This window comes from Ictalurus furcatus, chromosome 6 (assembly GCF_023375685.1).
Source record: "Ictalurus furcatus strain D&B chromosome 6, Billie_1.0, whole genome shotgun sequence".
Lineage (NCBI taxonomy): Eukaryota > Metazoa > Chordata > Actinopteri > Siluriformes > Ictaluridae > Ictalurus > Ictalurus furcatus.
This window is the reverse complement of record NC_071260.1, coordinates 28,181,317-28,202,014: the sequence shown is the minus strand read 5'-3', so window position 1 is coordinate 28,202,014 and position 20,698 is coordinate 28,181,317.

The window sequence follows — 20,698 nt, the reverse complement described above, 5'->3', positions numbered from 1 at the left end:
GTCACACAGCTGCGGTGCTGAATGCTGATTGGCTCACGTGTGAATGTGTTTTGTACTTCTTGATCTTTCTCTGTTTGTGCACGTGCGCTTGTGTGTGTGTAGGCCCAGTTTCTGTACGTGCTGTTAATTGCTATCAGACTGGTTTTCTCTCTGTTGCAATGCTCAGCTGAGGTAGACGAGGTCCATCCATCCATCTTCTATACCGCTTTATCCTTTTCAGGGTCACGGGGAACCTGGAGCCTATACCAGGGAGCATGGGGCACAAGGCGGGGTACACCCTGGACAGGGTGCCAATCCATCGCAGGGCACAATCACATACACACTCACACACCCATTCATACACTACGGACACTTTGGACAAGCCAATCAGCCTACCATGCATGTCTTTGGACTGGGGGAGGAAACCGGAGTACCCGGAGGGAACCCCCGCAGAACATACAAACTCCACACACATAGGGCCACGGTGGGAATCGAACCCCCGACCCTGGAGGTGTGAGGCGAACATGCTAACCACTATTTTACAGTCCAAATTTAATTTCATGACTTGTGAACATGCATAAAATAAACAGAACTCGGTAGCAATGCTTTATGTCAAATGAATAACATTATTTGACATTGATAACCTCAGAAAGTCAGTGTTCATTCATCATAAATAGTGTTAAAGTCATAAACACAGCTTTAATTAATAATTCGAAAAGAAAGTACTAAAACAAATCCACGATACATACACATATGAGCCGAGGCTTGCTTTATTTATTAATTTATTAATTTATTAATTTATTATTCTGTCAATTAATTGGTTCCACCCACAGGCCTGAGATTAGCAGATTATCAATATTTATAAAGATTTAATAATTTCATTGATGTGTCTTTCAGTCATGCATGGAGTATACTTTGTTAAATGCACATGTTTATCATGAACAACTAATGCAGTTATGTAAAAAAAATATATATTTTTAACATTACTTGTTATGCTGTATTAATAGTGATGCTTGCAGTTAGTTGATGTTAACTCATGCTATAAATCATGTTACTTAAAAGCACTACAGTGTAAATTTTGTAAATGATTTTTTTTTTATAATGATTTCAGTGAAATCCCATTACAAAACCTTCTGGAATCCTGTCTCATGTCATATCATGCTGAATTTTCTAGACTCCCAGAGTTGAACCAAGACATGAAGGAGAGACTGAAAAGACCGGGTGTTTACAGTGGGGTAGAACAAGACAGGGTGGTTTCACTGGGGCAGGTCATCATGTGTGTGTGTGTGTGTGTGTGTGTGAGAGAGAGAGAGAGAGAGAGAGAGAAAGAGCGAGAGAGAGAGAGAGAGAGAGAGAGATAGCATGAGCGAGTGAGAGTCAGGTGGACTCCAGCCTCAGGCAGACATTGTTTATTGCTTATTGTATTGCTTGGCCCGACACACTCAAATAAAACAATAGCGTCTAGGGACAGTTCATTCTAAATATTGTTCTACTAGAGAGGGGAAAAAAAAGGTGCTTGTATTTTGATGTATCGACAACGCATTTTTCTTTAACCTCCCCTAGCTTTTGTGTGGGATTTAATATTGTATTGTATACATTTTCTCCTTTCAAATTCTGAAAAACAATCTTTTTTTTTTTTTTTTTTTCAAGACTATGAACTGTCTCTGATTAGTCTGTATTTTTGAGCATCTCTTTTTCCAGCTCAGGATTTTGGCTTTTAGTTAATCCAGGGATGTCATGTTTAAAATAATATTAGTGATTTATAACGTCTGTGCTTTAGAATTCCAGCGATTTGGAGTCTCTCATCTACCCCACAACACCCCCCACCCCCCACCCCCCCACACACTCTCTCACTAAACCTAATCCCACAGTTCCTCCTCTACCTCTCTCTTATGCCAGTCACATTTTCTAATTAGCTCTCCCCATGGAGGAAGAAGATGGATTATATTTTAATATCTTGGGCCTAAAATTAGTTTATATTTTAGCAAGTTAGCACTTTGCCGAAGCTGATTTACTCTTGAAGCTGGAAAAATCGGTGAGCTCGCAATTAATCATTGCTCCGCTCTTTCTCTTTAAGGAGGAGGAAGGGAAGCACGAGAAATGAAAACGAGAGATGAGGGAATGAAAAAAAAACCTTAAAAAAAACCCCCCAAAACCCTTGGCCAATCAAAGTCAGTGATCGTGATAGTGTAAACACACAATTCAGATCATTCAGAAATCAGCAGTTGGGCATTGTGCTGAGTGTGACAGTCTGCTCGTGTGATTGTCCTTTACACTCTTGTTATTAATTACTGCCACCATCTTCAACAAAGCAACTCTGTCTGAGCCTAATTATTGACACTGTATGGTTAAACATAGCCTGTGTGTTTGAAATGCCCTGCCTTTGCATATGCTTCTTTCAGGTGCTACAAACTAGCTCTGGTGATTTTTTTTTACTTCCAGTCAGCCAGGAGTCAGTGGGCCGTTATCCGATTAGAGCCTTACACACACCCATCCATCACTCCTGGGGGCTGCTGGGATACGCCGATCACAGCAGGCACAATGATGCAAGACGCTGAGGGGCCACGGCTACTTCTACATGCACAGGCGACAGTACACACTGTTTTCTTATTTACTGAAAGGGCTAAATGCTATTAGCCTGGTTTGGGAAAGCTCGACATAGCACTTAACAGGGCTATTACTTTACTGACAACACTGCTGCTGATCTGGTGAATCATAAACCTTTCACAATTTTCTCATTCTGTTAAAGTCGCACCACTGAGATAAAGGTCACAGATTGTTTCATTACCAATGACCTGTCATTTTGGGAGGATTTGGAAGATAATGAAAGGACATGTTTTGACTTTGGTTTTAAGTGTATTTTTTGTTCATTTTAGGAACTTAGTAGCATGATGGTGCAGCAGGTAGCCTTACTTCCTTATAGCTTCAGGTTTTGAGCTTTGGTTACTGTCTGTGTAGAGTTTTGTACATTCTCCACATACCTGTGTGGGTTTCCTCAGGGTTCTCCAGTTTCCTTCTACCTCCCAAAAACATGCCAGTAGGTAAATTTGCTATGCAAAAATCACCCCGGTGGTGAATGAGTGTGCTGATGGTGCCCTGTGATGGACAGATGTCCTGTTCATGGTGTATTCCTGTGTTCCTGGGATCCAGCATGACCCTGACCACAATAAAACAGTTTCTCAAGATGAATGAATGAACAAAAATGAATGAATTTACAAAACTTGCCCGAAAGAGAATAGTAAACGAAATATAACTGCTAACATCAGTTTTGCCAAAGAAGATCATTGAAGTTCAAGTAAAACAAAAAAAGGACAGGAGTTGTTCTAAGTATGGCAACAAAGAGCAGACCTGAGGAGAAACCATCACTTCATGTGTGTGGTCCAAATGATTCTGACACACCCATGTGGTCTACTATGGAAAAGAAGATCAGCTTTGCGGAGCTGACTGTACTATTGAAGTAGGGATATGAAGAGACAGTGATAATGAAAAAAGCACCAGATTCCAAGATCTAGTCCATGGATGCAAGGTAAAGTGACATGATTCCCTGCTTGAGCTTTCTAAAAAAATCAGTCATTCATTTTCAGTTGCGATAAATCCAGAGCCATCACACACAAAGAGGCAATTTAACCAGTCCACTAAACATTATGAATTTGATTAGTCAGAGGAAACTGGAGAAGCTAGAAGAAACCCATGCAGGGAGAACCTGTGAAACGCCACACACCACATGATTGAACCAGGGACTCTGGAGCTGTAACTTGTCAATGCTACATGCTGAACCACAATACCAGCCCATCTGGAAATTGCAGTCAGGAATAAAGCTGAAAGGAGAAATAGAGAAAGAAAGGCTGCTCACAGGTTAAAAGATGCAGTCTGTTGGATATCAAACCAGAGTTACAGGAATATTCCAGAGTTTTTCCCATCCTAATTTTTTAGTTACTGCATATGTAATGTCTGTGTGAATACAGCAGACAAGAATTTCAACACATTTATCCAATAACAAGTTACACATTTGCACTTTATCCTGGTCAGGACTGCAGTGGACCTGGGAACACTGAGCATGAAGTGGGAATACACCCTGGACTGTTTATAGCTGTTTGCTATAAAGCCACTGCATAAGGGCTGTTGTTGGTGTACCAATAAACATATGAAACAAATTAAATATTTTTTGTAAATCGCTTTTTGGAAATGTGAAAATTATGCACTAAATCTGAACAAGGTATCCCTTCAGAGATGGGATTGCTTTTTTCAGAGGGAAGAATTTTTGGATATACTGTAACTCAGTAGGTTATAAACACAACCGTCAGGAGCGCTTCTAGCTGTACTTAAAAAATCTAGACTTACTTTTCTGCTCCAGTATCGGAAATTTGGTCATTCGTCTCATATGTGTCTCATTCACACCTTTATTTTTGGAGTGTAATGACTGTCATTTTAAATTTGTTTGGAAGCAGTGTATTCAAACAAGCAGTGTATTGTAAATTATTTTGTGAGATTTCATTTCATTTCTCAAAACTTTTTGAAATTCTTTGCATACAGCAATTCTTTGGTACAGTAGCTCTTCTGTAAGATCGGACCAGATGGGCTAGCCTTTGCTCCCCACAAGCATCAATGAGCCTTGGGCATCCATCACCTTGTTGCCAGTTCACCAGTTATCCTTCCTTAGAACACTTTTGGTAGGTACTTCACTGCATACCAGGAACAACCCACAAGACCTGCTATTTTGGAGAAGCTCTGACCCAGTCGTCTAGCCATCGTAATTTGGCCCTCAGATCCTTATGCTTGGCCATTTTTCCTGCTTCTAATACATCAACTTCGAGAACTGACTGTTCCCTTACTGTTTAATATATCCTACCCCTGGATAAGTGCCATTGTAATGAGATAATCAATGTTATTCACATCACTTGTCAGTGGTTATAATGTTGTGGCTGATCGGTGTATGCTATATATGTGGTAGAAAGATATTTGTTCATCTTCAGTAACCACTTTATCCTGCTCAGGGTCACAGTGGATCCAGTGCCTATCCAGTTCCACAATGGATCCAATGACTATCCAGTTCCACAGTGGATCCAGTGCCTATCCAGTTCCACAATGGATCCAATGACTATCCATTTCCACAGTGGATCCAGTGCCTATCCAGTTCCACAATGGATCCAGTGACTATCCAGCTCCACAATGGATCCAGTGACTATCCAGTTCCACAATGGATCCAGTGACTATCCAGTTCCACAGTGGATCCAGTGACTTTCCAGTTCCACAGTAGATCCAGTGCCTATCCACTTCAACAGTGGTTCCAGTGACTATCCAGTTCCACAATGGATCCAATGACTATCTAGTTCCACAGTGGATCCAGTGCCTACCCAGTTCCACAATGGATCCAATCACTATCCATTTCCACAGTGGATCCAGTGCCTATCCAGTTCCACAATGGATCCAGTGACTATCCAGCTCCACAATGGATCCAGTGACTATCCAGTTCCACAGTGGATCCAGTGACTTTCCAGTTCCACAGTAGATCCAGTGCCTATCCACTTCAACAGTGGTTCCAGTGACTATCCAGTTCCACAGTGGATCCAGTGCCTATCCAGTTCCACAGTGGATCCAGTGCCTATCCAGTTCCACAGTGGTCCAGTTCCTATCCAGTTCCACAATGGATCCAGTGCCTATCCACTTCAACAGTGGATCCAGTTCCACAGTGGATCCAGTTCCTATCCAGTTCCACAGTGGATCCAGTGCCTATCCAGTTCCACAGTGCATCCAGTTCCTATCCAGTTCCACAGAGGATCCAGTGCCTATCCACTTCAACAGTGGATCCAGGGTCAATCCAGTTCCACAGTGGATTCAGTGCCTATCCAGTTCCACAGTGGATCCATTGCCTATCCAGTTCCACAGTGTATCCAGTGCCTATCCAGTTCCACAGTGGATCCAGTGCCTATCCACTTCAGCAGTGGTTCCAGTGACTATCCAGTTCCACAGTGGATCCAGTGCCTATCCAGTTCCACAGTGGATCCAGTGCCTATCCAGTTCCACAGTGGATCCAGTGCCTATCCAGTTCCACAGTGGATCCAGTGCCTATCCATTTCCACAGTGGATCCAGTGCCTATCCAGTTCCACAAGGGATCCAGTGACTATCCAGTTCCACAAGGGATCCAGTGACTTTCCAGTTCCACAGTAGATCCAGTGCCTGTCCACTTCAACAGTGGTTCCAGTGACTATCCAGTTCCACAGTGTATCCAGTGCCTATCCAGTTCCACAGTCGATCCAGTGCCTATCCAGTTCCACAGTCGATCCAGTTCCTATCCGGTTCCACAGTGGATTCAGTGACTAAACACTGGGCATAATGCAGGAATTCACCCTGGATGAGATGCCAACACATTCACATGCTCATTCACAACCAGGGGCAATTTAAGATAACTAATCCACCTACTGGAGTGTTATGGTTAATCTGTGAGAAACTTTAGAAACTGTTGGCACCCTGTGATGATGTCTCCACTTTGTCAAGGTCAAGATATTATCTGAAGGAAAGACCTTCTGGGATGTATTTAAATAGATCACTATATCTATATAATTATATACACATTGGTTATATGTCACTTTAGAAAAGTGTTGCAAGTGTGGACACTTTCCTGGCATAGGTCCTCACTGATCTGACTGCTAATACCAAGACTACATCTCCTGCACCCGTATCCCATCCTCGCCCATACACCAGGGATCAAGAGGATTTCCGTTTCTGTCCGCCATTCTTTCTCTGTGTCTCTACTTTCCCTCTCTCCTCTCTCCCTGAGCGGCGAGGCCAGTTTTGTGTGTGTGTGTGTGTGTGTGTGTGTGTGTGTGTGTGTGTGTGTGTTGGCCCCTGTGCCGCTCCGGCTTCATTAATCATCAGCGGAAGGCTTAGTGGTGACCCCCCCCCACCCCACCCTCTTTCCTTTCCCCTCCTCCTCTATCTCTTCTCCTCCTTCTACTCCTCCTCCTCCTCGTCCTCAGTCCCCTGGATTACCCCGGTCTGCTGCTGAAATGTCAGCCCAAATCTGAGTCTTGATGCAGATAATCATTTCAATAATATTTCTCCATTTGTGGCCCCTGTGCCAAGGGAATATCGCTTGCTTCTCTGTCAGGTAGCGCAGGCTGCAGTTGGTGAAGGGGAGGGTAGGGGTTTGAAGCTTGACTCAGAGCCAGATGGCTTAGTCCCGCTCTCAGCATATGTTCAACAAGCTCATGCACTAACACAGTTTTTTATTAATTTGAGCATGAGAGAGATGCATATAGTATATTTACCTGTCTCTCTCCACCCCCACCAGCACCACCACCAAGTCCTCGTCCCATAATCCCTCCCCAAGAGCCTGTAGGTAAGGGAGTGTGCCAGGGAGGATGAGAGCCAGTGGAGTGGGCTTAAGTCACTTTATATGATGTTTATTACAAATGTCAAGTCATCCAGTGTGTGCGCGAGAGTAGCGGAGTGGAGTTTGATTTGAAAATCAACACACCTGGTTTATGTGGATGATTATTAAATGTGAACTAATGGCTCCCAGCAGGCTTCTGCATCCAGATTTGAATATTAAATATTCGCTGCCTGGGTGATTATTACCGAGTGAACTAAATTGGCATTTATTGAGTCAGAAAAAAGTGCTATGAGCTCTTATACATCTGGGAGTAAATGGTGTTACTTTATTTACCGGGTAGCCACGGATAAAGCATTTAATATAACCCCGTACCCCATTTACTGTGTTCAACATGATCCATGAGAACTCTTCTTCTTCTTCTTCTTCTTCTTCTTCTTCGTGTGACTTATGCTCTTTAGAGAGGGTGGGAGAGGGAGGTGGTAAAATGTCAATAGAGATAGTGAGTGAGAGAGGGAAGGCTTGGCTAATTAGCACCCATTTAGATTTTATGATAGCTGGGAGATGGCCTGCACTGACAGAGAGCAGTCTAGTTACATATTGTTGCAGCCTGAGGGAACTGTAGGAAAATGCAGATTTATTGGACCTATCATACCAGCATATTTCATTTGCCATTATGAGGTGCTGTGCCCGATGATGCCCAGTTATTTATTGCAGATGAAATTGGGAAGAGCTTTGAGGAGCACAGAGGTGTCTGATCTGTTTTATATGAACTGTTTTAGATACGCGTGAGACGATTATGTACGATACATAGGCATCTGTTTATTTATTTATTTATCAGACATACTTTTAATTGGTACATTTTATTTTTGTTTTAGCCTCATTTCCTTTGGAGACGGCGATATTCGTCCTTCATGATCTTAAATATAAGCTATGAGGTTTTTCTAAACAATAACTAGATGTTTAGTTTTGCTACATTTTTTTCTGTTAAAAAGTCATGAAATAAGTTAAATAATAATAAAAAGATGAGGCAATCTTTAAACCTATATATATATATATATATATATATATATATATATATATATATATATATATATATATATATATACTGTATATATATATACTGTATATATATATATATATATATATATATATATATATATATGGGTCATGTTTTGCATAGTAGTATCAGATACTTATCAGGAATATTGATTTTATATTAAAAAAAAAAGTCCTTATTGTGCCCAGAAGAAGAAGAAGAAAAAAGAATAAATATGCATGCATGTTTGTATATTCTTTTTTTTTCTTTCTTTAATGTATAACTTACTTCTTCCTCATGAGTAATTTCCTGCCCTACTGTAGTTTTTCTTAGAAAACTCTCTAAGGGGTCCAAAAATAAATAAATAAATAAATAAATAAATAAATAAATAAATAAGAAAAAAGGAGAAAGAAGAGAAAAAAAGGAAATAAAGACACACTCCATATATGTATATATGTAAATAAATATACTGATTCAGTTCTGACGTCTTCACAGTTACCTGTATCTGCAATCTTCTTAAGTTAAGACAGTATCTGAAACATCCTAATCATGATAACGGTGTCCTTTGAGACAATTTATGCCATCCATGTTGTGTCAGACATCACACACTTCCATGCCATGGATAAAAAAAAAAAAATGTCAGTGGATCAGGAAACATGATAAAAAATAAATAAATGCAGAGTTTCATGCGAATATATAACGCTGATATTATATCAGATCAGATCTGATCTTTCCTTGTCATAAACATTTATATGTCATGCTATGTAGCTCGTAGATGATGCAAACGTTATTGCTTTTCTTAGCGTGGAAAGAGAGAGGAAGAAAGAAGTGTTTGCATTACAACTGATCTAAAATGTCTTACATGCCTGTCTATCCAGTATGGATGAGCTGTGCTTCTTGTTCTTATTGTTGTATATTTTACTAGAGAATAAAAGACAAAAAAGCTGAAAAGAGCAGAAGAATTAACTGATGTCCTTTTATTTTAAAAGCTCTTCCTATCATTTTCCCTCTCACACACACTCCTGTGTTCTGCTTATGTGTGTTTGGTAATATTTGTTTACTACATCCCTTAAACCCTTGGATGTTGGTATTTATCCTATTTACACATCAATATTACTCAGCCATAAGGACCAAAGGAGTGGCATTTAGGTGCTTGTACGTGCTGGTATTAAAAATGTACTCAGAGTGTGTGGGGAGTGTGTTAGGGGAATAGCCGGAGCTCTGGACTCCTATTACGAGAATAAAAGTGTCAGCCACCTTAATTACATTCATGCCTAACCTGCGTTGCTTTTACTGCCTGCTCTATTGCAGTGGCAGCACTGGGAAACTTTCCATCACGCCGTGTAAAAAAAGTGTGTATCAGAGCAGTGGTGTGAATACGGCAAGAGCCGTGACTGCTTTCTTTCTAGAGATTTCATTATCAGGATTTTGATTGACTTCTTATTGGATTCTGTATTACTGGATTTTTTTTTTTTTTTTTTTGCTGGATGTATTCATGTAATAATGATTCGATTTTTTCCTTCCGAAGAAGAACATTGAGTACAATTCTTTTTTTATTCATTTTAAATCAACCACAGCTATGTTTTGATCTTTTAAAAGTTGATATTAGTTCTTCATTTTTTATAGATACATAGCATATATTTGCAATGGCTGAGCAACAAAATTGGGTTGCAAGAAAATCAGGAGTCCCATCATGATGTTTTGTTATATGACATGTTTATAATGCTTACATCAGTTAGTGTTGGAACAGTATCATGGCTTGCGTGTTTTTAGGGTATTTGGTATTTTTATGTTATGTCAATTTGTCATGTCTAATGCAGGTTGGATTTATTTCTGTGCCAGGGTGCCATTTTTTTCTGAACTCTGGAAATAAAATATTTGTAAAAAAAAATAAATAAATAAATAAAAAATTGTAAATTGTAAAAAACTGCATTGTAAAGTATAAAAAATGTATTGTAAATTGTAAAAAAAAAATGTAATTGTAAATTGTAAAAAATGTAAATTGTAAAAAAATGTATTGTAAATGGTAAAAAACTGCATTGTAAAGTGTAAAAAATGTATTGTAAATTGTAAAAAATGTAATTGTAAATTGTAAAAATGTATTCTAACTTGTAAAAAAATTATTTAAATTGTAAAAAATGTATTGTAATGTGTAAAAATGTATTGTAAATAATAAAAAATGTATTGCAAATTGTAAAAAAAATGTAATTGTAAATTGTAAAAAAATTATTGTAAATTGTAAAAAATGTATTGTAAATTGTAAAAATGTATTGTAAATTGTAAAAAAATTAAATTGTAAAAAATGTATTGTAATGTGTAAAAATGTATTGTAAATTGTAAAAAAATGTATTGTGAATTGTAAAAAAAATGTAATTGTAAATTGTAAAAAATGTATTGTAAATGGTAACAAAAATGTAATTGTAAATTGTAAAAAATGTATTGTAAATTGTAAAAAATGTAATTGTAAATTGTAAAAATGTATTCTAACTTGTAAAAAAATTATTTAAATTGTAAAAAATGTATTGTAATGTGTAAAAATGTATTGTAAATAATAAAAAATGTATTGCAAATTGTAAAAAAAATGTAATTGTAAATTGTAAAAAAAATATTGTAAATTGTAAAAAATGTATTGTAAATTGTAAAAAAATTAAATGGTAAAAAATGTATTGTAATGTGTAAAAATGTATTGTAAATTGTAAAAAAATGTATTGTGAATTGTAAAAAAAATGTAATTGTAAATTGTAAAAAATGTATTGTAAATTGTAAAAAATGTATTGTAAATTGTAAAAAATGTATTGTAAAGTGTAAAAAAAATGCACACATGCATATCTTCTCTAATCTGATTATGGTCTTGAGTCAGTTTACTACACTGTAATTGCATTTCATAACGATGAAAAAAAAATTATTTCATATCACGACTGTACATCAGTAGATGTCCTCTCATGATTTTGATCCCCAGCAGCATTTTGTTAAACGGTTTTGAACTGAATAACGCATTTCAGCGTATAATAAGGGAGAATTATCGTTCGACGCATTTCTGAAGTGTTCTTATGGCACCACGTGCCGCATGCAGCATACAACAAGGGTTTACATCTCAGGTAACATTTTAACCAGTGAACAAAACGCATGTGTGTGTGTGTGTGCGTGTGTGTGTGTGTGTGTGTGTGTGTGTGTGTGCGTGTGTGTGTGTGTGTGTGTGTGTCAGAGTCTCCATGCATCCCCTTCCATTTGTTTTTAGAATCAGTCTCTATTTAAATCCTTTACAATGTGTTAAATCCCACACTTTGACTTTCATTGCACTGTGAACCTTAAACTCATAATCTACTGTCTAATGATGTCATGATTGTGCAACCTGCATATCTGCGGTGGTGTTTGTATGATAAGAGTACTCGTGGGTAATCGGATTGAACGTAAATAAGTTTCCCCATCTTTTGTAACGTTTTAAGACGTCTGTGTTGTAAATAGAGCTGATGCATGAGAGATCAGCAGTCGCCATTCCTCATGCTTCTCGGACAATGTTTGTGCATGAGTTTTTGTTCTATTTATATTTTATATGTCTTCATAATAATGATCTGTACCGTTCCACCCCCGGTGAAAAACGTGAAATGTGTCAGCAGCCTGTATTTGTCCAGTAGACCTTGATTCAACACATGTCTTACTCCATCATTATTAAGAGTCTAGTCATTTTTTCACATCTTGCTGTAGCCAAGTCCAGGAAATCCTCTGCTGTCGTGGCTGTGGCCCCTCGCTGTGCCCTGCAATCATACTAGGATGTTAGGATTTGCTAGGATTTTCACCATATGCTTTATTACAGCAAATCAGCATGAAAAAAACAACAGGATTTTAGAGCAGAACAGAGTAGAAAACAAGATCCGCTCTTACAGTTCTGCCAGAAAATCACATCAGATTGAAACTACAGCACATTTAACAGTCTGGAGTTCATTGGAGATTCACATTATCCTTTGCTGCACTTTTGTGCCATGGTCATTGGAGATCAGCTGGGACAGATGATGGATTAATAGCATTTTATTAATGTATTAATCTTATTAATGTTTCTTATCTTAATCTCAGTGTTTATTTCTGGGCTGATATCTGTTGGTTGGAAGCCAACAAAAGACATGTATCTCTGATATATAAATAACATTTTTGTCAAGTTTTTTTTTCTATAAAGGAAATACCAACGTTGTTTTAAAAAAAAACCAAAACAACAACAACCGAAGCAAATTTTATAGAAAGGCCAGCATTAAAATCCTTTTGATTTTCCCACTCGCTCCATGCACGTACAGTCAACAAAAACTCAATCATTACTCTTGAGTTACTCGGTAGGTTTGAATGCTGCACCTCCTCATCCATAATGTTTAATGTGATGCAGTCTCTGAGGAAAAGGTGGAGCGGGAGAAGGGTCAGCATCCACTCCTCTCTCCCACACAGTCTCCTCAGCCAAGGATGGATGCTTTAACCGAGGAGCATCTTGACCTACGGAGTGATCAGGGTGCCACCGATGTGCTCCTGTTTATTCCTGGATATGGATCAACGCTCGGAATATGTCTACATCCTCTCAGGCAATTTCACACAGTGGAGGAGAGCGTGGGTGGCACAACAAGAGCCATCCCTCACTCTGCTCCTGCTCATCTCCTGTCCAGTGACGCACACACACATACACTCACACATGGAGAACAGGGACCAGTGGTGTAGCGACACAAATCTACAGTCTGTTAGTTGACGAGAGGAAGACTACGGACTCGGTCAGTCAGGACATCTTTGATGTTTCCATTTCTAGGTCGTTCTGAGAGGTTAGCGTTGCATGCCTTCTTGACCTCCATCAAACTTATTTCCTTTTAGAAGTTGTAGAAAACCTTTATTTTATTTATTTTTTTCTTTCAGTAGTGCTGACTGGATTACAAAACCAGGATGAACACATGTTTTTGAAGCCCCCATGTGTGATCATGTCAGACCCTGAACCATGCTAAAAATAAAGGATTCTTCCTGAGAGTGAAGGCAAATGCACTCATGTGAATTATCCGTACAGTAATTAATTTGTTTTAATGGCTTCGATCATGACAACCACGTTTGCCATAAACACTATTTATGACGGGCATTATGCTTTTCTCTGTGCGTACCCCTGATATTCCCGCGACCAGCCGTCTCCTGCAGATAAATGCTACACGCTTTCACTGCTCTAATTAGAAAAAGAAGAGTGTAACTGAGCCATCCTCCGCTCTCAGTTTCAACACCGTGTGTCCTCTCTTAGTCAAGCGCTGCAATCAAACTTTACTTACTGATCTCATGCTTCAAACCAGAGCTGCTCTTGTCGCAAAAATAAGTTCCAACTTCATGCCCAATTGATCAAATTACTCCATGTTTGCTTTCTCTTCCTTTCTTGCTTTGTGTACTAGTCAGTTTTTGCCACACAGTTAATTAACGTTCATGGTTTTAATTAAAGTTAATGACCATGGAAACCTCACACCATTTTGCCTTCTCAGACAAACTCCCACCATTGTGCTGCTCGCCATTCATACTTCCTTAACACGATGGAAGATTTCACCATCAGGCCTACGACTTATCCAATTACAGGATGTTAATATGGGCTATAGGCTGACCTTCTCCCAGTGTTCATAGGTGTGACCCACTCATAAGGACCCAGCATGTTCCAAGTCTCAGATGGCGCACTAGCTCCCTTTTTCAGTTGAGGGAACTTTATAAGGAGTGAAATGAAAGCAACGGGGGCCACAGGGATGCTGCTCAGGAGCGTCTCATGCTCTTCAGAGAGGAGCAGTGCTTTGTTTGCTTTGATTCTGTTCAGGCCACCGCTGCGGCACAAGGGTCGGAGATTGCACGCCATCACTCCTTTGTCAGTAATCACTCCCTAGATCTTACTCACACACACACACACACACACACACACACACACACAATTCTTGTTGTTATGAGGTTATAACTGCATGATTCCAACTGCAGCACATAAGTTCAAGGTCCAGTATGTGTGAAGCTCCATGTCATGGACTGGCCTTTAAAGAAATCAAGGCTTCGTCCTCTGAACATCTGTTTTGAAGCTTAGTAGTCAATTACACACACACGCACACGCACACACACATGCACACACACACACACACACACACACACACACACACACACACACATATATATATATATATATATATATATATATATATATATATATATATATATATATATATATGTATAATTGAATAGCTCACTCTGGTTAAGCTCCAGAGATCGTGTGTGGAGATCGTGTGTGGAATTTGCAAAACAGTATTTAAAAGACTCTCAGACTCTGAGAAAGACTGTTCTCTGGTCTGATAAATAAAGACTGAACTGTTCGGCCTCAGTTCCAAGCGTCATGTCTGGAGGTACCCAGGCACTGCTCATCACCCGTGCAATACCATCCCAACTGTGAAGCATGGTGGTGGTAGCATCATGCTGTGGGGTTGCTTTTCAGCGGCAGGGACTGGGACACGGGTGAGATCAATTTTTACTCTTAACTCACAAAATAAGAGCATGTGCTGGGCAGACAATATAAGTTCATGTGAAATATTTGTAAAGTAACTGCTCTAAATACTTTGAATAATTAATCCTGAATCTTTCAGATATTGTAGAATACTTTCTGATTATGCCGAGTTAAAAAATTCACTGTAGTAGAATTCCTTTTAATTATATTGCCCCAGTGTTAGAAAGATACAACTATATAAGAACAGCTTTGATGACTTTTTTTTCTGAGCGCACAATGGCTGCAGATTTGAATTTCAAACATTTCTTAACAGAACTCAAAGACTTCCTTTAGTAAATACATTTCAATCAAGCTGTTTTTTTTCTACTGTAGGTAATTTGAAAAAAAAAGAGAAAGAAATCCTCGGTGGTAATCTCACACAGCCTGTGCATACGGTTATGGTTAATAGACGGATTGAAAAACGCTGCAGTATTCCATTTCTATTAAGTATTAACTGCTAGTCCTGATGCACCCCACTGTACACAGTAAGAGCGAGGGTGTGAAGTCTGGCTGGAGTGCTCTCAAATGAGGTCTGCAGGACGTTCGATTATTAGGACATTGGCCTTCTAGTGTCCTCAAATCTTATTTTTATGAACACGAGTGCCAGATTTGCATGCATTGTGTGGAAGTGCATATTGTTGTTCTTGCTGTTGTTTTTGTATTGTATGTAAATGTATTTATTCTGGTTTTCTTTCTTAGACTCTTTATAGTCTCACTACACGTTTTTATTTTTTTATTTTTTTATTGCTAACATCATTTTTTAACGTCTAACATGTCAGCAACTTAGTGAAATTTTGTGGTCATCATTTTCACATAGGCATTTGATTAATAATCTCTTGACACTAGGTAATTATACAAACAGATGCAAAGCTTTTTAGCCAGAGTGTAAAAATAAATAAATAAAGTAAATAAAGAAGAATATCGGCCAATTGGCATTTTTTTTTGACAATTCAGCATTAAGAATCAAGATTTTATCTTCAGTATCTGCGAAAGGACATACAGAGTGAACACAAGCTTGACTTGTATAAGCAGCAATGACAGAACGTTCTTCTGACCAAGGGTTTATATATATATATAAGCTATTTGTATGAAACACACACTCACACACATACATGGTCACACACTCTCCACAGCAACTGGAACCAAGAAGGGAAACACACACCTTCTGTCACCGCCTCCAGCCTCGCTGCCCCCGGCAACCTGCTGCCGAGCAACGCAGTGCCAGTTGCTGTCTTTTAATTGGCCATCTGGGGAAAGCTGGATCCAGAGGCGGGACATTCATCAGGAAATGAACTCCGCCATAATCCGGCCCTCCCACAGGACAACCGCCAGCTGCAGGCGGAATCAGAGAGGACTGAGGGATGCTGGAGGACCCGCTGTGGGAGACGAGCAGCACGTTGGCCACTGATTGAACATGCCCTCAGTGCCTGGTGTTACACTCAGAGCGTCTGGGCCACTCTGACCCCCAAATAATCTCCAAATCACACTGAGGGATTTGTTTTTTGGAAACTTGGCAACCCTGCACGTTAGAGTGGAAAGTCTTGGTGAGAATGGATCAGATATGGCCTTTACTCTGCTCTCGCTTTCAGTGAACAAGTATGAAAACTGACATGATAGGTTGCAGTGTATGTGTGTGCGTGTGCGTGTGTGTGTGTGTGTGTGTCTTAGAGAAAAATCACGTGAACTTCACAGGTGAAATTTACTCTTCACATGTTATTCTTTTCAAACATAGTCGACTTTTCACCTATAGTACACATGCTTTTATTTTCATATCTGATTTTAACACATCATTGTGATTTACTGCCATGAGTAATTCTTTTTGAAATGTAAAATGTATAACATGGTGAAATGCCCCTTTGCATGATTTTCACGCAATCACATGTTAATCACATGTGAAATGTAGATGATTTATCCGTACAGCCTTGTGTTTGTGTGAAATATATATATATATATATATATATATATATATATATATATATATGTATGTGTATATATGTGTATGTGTATATATATGTGTGTGTGTGTGTGTGTGTGTGTGTGTATATATGTGTATATATGTGTATGTGCATATATGTGTGTGTGTATATATATATATATATATATATATATATATATATACAGAGAGAGAGAGAGAGAGAGAGAGAGAGAGATAGAGATAGATAGATAGATAGATAGATTAACTTAATTAATTTAACTAAGCTAATAAACCACTCCATCATTCTCAAATCAACAAACTGGTTCCTAATCTTCAACTCAGTTTATTTGTATAACATATTTTAACAGTCGATTTGGTCAAAGATCAGATTTTGATTTTTATATTTATAGCCATAATCTAGAGTGATTATAACTAATTACTCGTGAGTTTTGAGACAGTACTTTTTTTCTGCTTGGGAGAGGGAAATGTGTCAAAAGTCTTGTTCTTGATACATATATATATATACACTCACACACACACACACACACACACACACACACACACACACACACACACACTACAGATGCAGTGGATAAAGATTAGTTTGAAAAACACGGACGTATTCCTATAATTAGACACTTTGATGGTAGAAAGAAATGGATTATGCCGATAAAGAAAGTATTACGTTTATGTGAGATGACATGCAGTAACACACTCGGTGCACTTTAGCAGTGTATTAAATCTGCACACACACACACACACACACACACACACACACACACACACACACACCTTTATTCCCTACATTAGTAAACATTGGCGTTAGAATTAAACGAACCTGGAACTCGAAGGTGGCTCCATGATGATGTCACACGCTCCTGGTCGTCTTAAACGACTGGTCGGTCACACACACACACACACACACACACACACACATCACCGTGGCCCGTCAATAAATCTGGGTGGCCTCTCAGCCGTACGTCTCTCTATTTCCTCCCCCTTTGCACTTTAGACAGGAAATAATTGCAATGCAAGGAGTTTTACGTTTCCCTTTCTAATTTTAAGGGTCAACAGCATTTTAATACCATTTTAAACACACAAGCCAATGTTTTTTTTATGGCACATGTACAAGTGGCTTTTGATAGCCAAACCAGCCAAGCATGGTTAAAGAGAGAGGCTCTGGCAGCTGCTGCCAAGCGCCACTTAATTTAGTCTCCTGACCCAGGCTCACCTGGTCCCGCACGGAATTCATAATGCAAGTCAAGTGTGAAGAAAAATGATATACAGTGTATTTATCCTAAATATTTATGCAGAACCCGACTAGAGGAGAGGCTCGCCTCTAATAAAACGGATAACATTGCCTTGTAACTCGGGCAGCAGGAGGCTGGAGGCCATGGTGCCCAGAGGCATTGTTCCCAGTTACATTATCATTTTCATATTTTCATCACAGGTACTGGATTGAGCACGGTGTCCTTTTGGGTCTTTGCTTTTTTTTATTGGCTTGATGCTCGTTCATTTTCAGCTTCAAAGACCTGAGTGATGGAAATATAGATGGTGGTTAAACATTTAATGGTTGACAATTTTTTCTGTCAAAATCATTCAACTCCACCATGAACATTTTTTTTTTTCTGGAATTGTTACCCCTTTACTTTTAGTATTTTGCTTTTTTTATTGACTCGATGTTCATTCATTGACAAATGTTCCTTTCTGAAGGTTGAAAATTGTGTCAAATCAATTAACCCCCCCCCCCCCCACCCCCACCCCGCCCTTTTCCTTTAGGTATAGTTTGCTTGTTTATTGGCCCTGTGTGATAAAGGTGTAAATGCAAATGCGTTAAACATTTTATTGACATTCTTTTTTCTTCTTCTTGGATGTAAATGACTAAGATTCGTTTCGAAACCTTTCAACGTTATCAAGAAGGTTTTCTTGTAATTTTTTGCCCTTTTTCAGCTTCATAGCTCTGAATGATGAACATGTTGTGTATTTTGATTGATTTTGTTGATTTCTTTTTTTTTTTTTTTTGGTTGAACATTTCTAAGAATTGTGTCAAATTCATCATAACATTTTTCTCTGGAAATTTCCCCCTTTTCCCACTTTATATGTATTCATTTTCAGCTGCATAGATCGGAATGATGTTAAACATTTGATGGTTGAAAATTTATACCAGTTTGTCAAAATCGTTCAACTTTACCATCAAATCTTCTTTCCTTTTGGTACTCAGCTTTTTTACTGGCTTGATGTTCATTCATTTTTATTTTTTCAAATATTTGTCAGCTTTGTAGATCTGAGAGATGAAGGTATAAATGGTGCTGTTAAACATTTGATTGATATTCCTTTTGGTTGAAAACTTGTGTCCATTGGTTGAGAATTTGTCTATGGTTGATAATTGTGTCAAAATTGTTCAATTCCATCATAACATTTTTCTCAAGAATTTTTTTTTCTCGATTTCTTCCTTTTCTTTTTGTTATTGGCTGAGTGATGATGGTGTAAATTCTGGTGTTAAACATTTTGATTGATGTTCTTTTTTGTTTCTGGCTGAAAAATTCTAAGAATTGTGCCAAAATTGTGTTTGGTAGTTTGCTTTTTTATTAGTTTGATATTCATTCATTTTCCTATTTAGAGATCTGAGTGATACAGGTGTAAATTCTTGTGTTATCATTTGATTCTTTTTGATTCTTTGTTTCTTTTTGCTTCACATTTCTGAATCATTCAACATTTGGAATGTTTTCCTTTTCTTTTCCTTTTTTTAAATTGATTCTGAGTGATGAAGGTACAAATGCTGGTATTAAACATTTGATTGACATTATTTTGTTCTTTGGTTGAAATTGTCTAAGAATTGTGTCAAATACGTTTAACTTCATCATGAACTTTTCTCTGTAATTTCCCCCCTCTGTAAATCTAACCACTGGTAAATTTAATTTTGTCATTTTACTAGAACGCACACAGAAGATCGCATTAAACAGCTCCTAATCTGATTCATTAGAGCTAATTTGCTTTGACAGCCGCTGGAGGGAACGAGGAACCGGTGCGTCTGTAATTCGCCATCATGAAGTGATCAGACCCTAAAGACCGGCGTGTGTCACTCACCACCTCAGGGAAAGCATGTGGAATGATATTGATTTTAAACATCATAGCTTTTCATTTAAATCACAATCATTTGTCAGATTTGTCCTAGAATGAGGAGATTCCAGTCATTCCGGAGTCAGCGTTGGAAAATTGGGATTTAATTAGAATTTTCCAATTAAACAGCAGAACGCTCTAGAACCGTAAGCTGGGCTGAGCTTAGATTAGCTCAGTCTTTTTGAAAATACACCGTAGCTGAGAGGAAGTGTGTGTAGAGTCTACCTTATTAAAGAGAGAGCGAGGGAGAGAGACGGAGTGATAACAGGGTATCTGCTCTGGTCATTAGGTCTCCTCTTATTGAATTCCAGCAGCCAAATAGACCAAATGAAGCTAAATAAAGCTGTACATGAGCTGCAGAGGGTGTCTAATACTCCTCATTAATATTCTCCCAACCCCCTTTTAGTGCACCTCCCCATGTGCTCTCTCTCTCTCTCTCTCTCTCTCTCTCTCTCTCTCTCTCTCTCCTTTCAACCCCCACCTTCTCACTTTCCTTCCTTCTTTCTGGTCATCATCTCTCTGTGTCCATCTTCCAGACTGGCTCTACCCCCTCCCTCTCTCTTTCAGTGTGCCCTAATGTGTGTGTGTGTGTGTGTGTGTGTGTGTGTGTGTGTGTGTGTGTGTGTGTGACACCAGGCACATCTGGTGGCAGTGTCTTTCTCACTGTGCTGCTCACTAATGAGATCCTCCCCATTTAATTAATACCATAAGAATTTTAATTCTGACTGAATCAATTTAATGTGATGTGATTTTGTCAGCTCTATTCCCTGAGTGTGTGTGTGTGTGTGTGTGTGTGTGTGTGTGTG